We start from the raw sequence: 749 nt of genomic DNA on the forward strand, positions 1-749 counted from the left end.
TTCTCACTGCACACTAAAAAAAAATCCTGTATAACTGTATAAGTGAAGGAAGGAAATAAAGTTTCTAGTCAATAATATATAATATATATTATAATGATAAAATCCGCGCGAAAACACGAAAAGTGATAACGGTAGGAGGGACATAAGGGAGCGACGTCGCGAATATAGTCGTGTTGGTCAAGTGAAAATCGTTTTACCGGAAATTCAAAAAGAAATTAAGTCACATAGGCACATAGCTGCTGCAATTTTTTAGTGTCTAGGAAGTCAGTCACCCGGCTCGACTTTGGGCGTAGTCTTCCGGGTAGGCAATCCGAATTCGTCGGATAGCGGACGACGTGCAACGGTCTGGTAACACGATGAGGCATGCAATCCGAAAACTGTGACCGAGTGTCTAGCGTTCTTTCCTCATCTGGTGTAATACACTAATACCGTGTCCTACTGCATGCCAGGTTCTTTTTTGAATGTATAAACAATAAGGAAATGCGAATAATTGTAATCGAATGTCTAGCTATCAATCATCACTGTATGCAAATCTTTGAGGGATAGGGCATTCGCGTATGGCAGTTGGATGTAACGTCGCATGCCCGGTTCTTTTGTGCGTGCAAAAAGAATAAACGCTTAACGAAAACGGTAATTGTGTGTCTAGCTTTAAGTCTTCAACCGGTACAAATTTGTACGTGTGCTGGGCTACCTCCTAACGTCGATAGTCTGATATTGCATATTTGTATTATTGTACGAGAAAATGTTAA

The sequence above is a fragment of the Acyrthosiphon pisum genome, unplaced genomic scaffold (assembly GCF_005508785.2).
Source record: "Acyrthosiphon pisum isolate AL4f unplaced genomic scaffold, pea_aphid_22Mar2018_4r6ur Scaffold_20960;HRSCAF=22641, whole genome shotgun sequence".
NCBI classification, from domain to species: Eukaryota; Metazoa; Arthropoda; class Insecta; order Hemiptera; family Aphididae; genus Acyrthosiphon; species Acyrthosiphon pisum.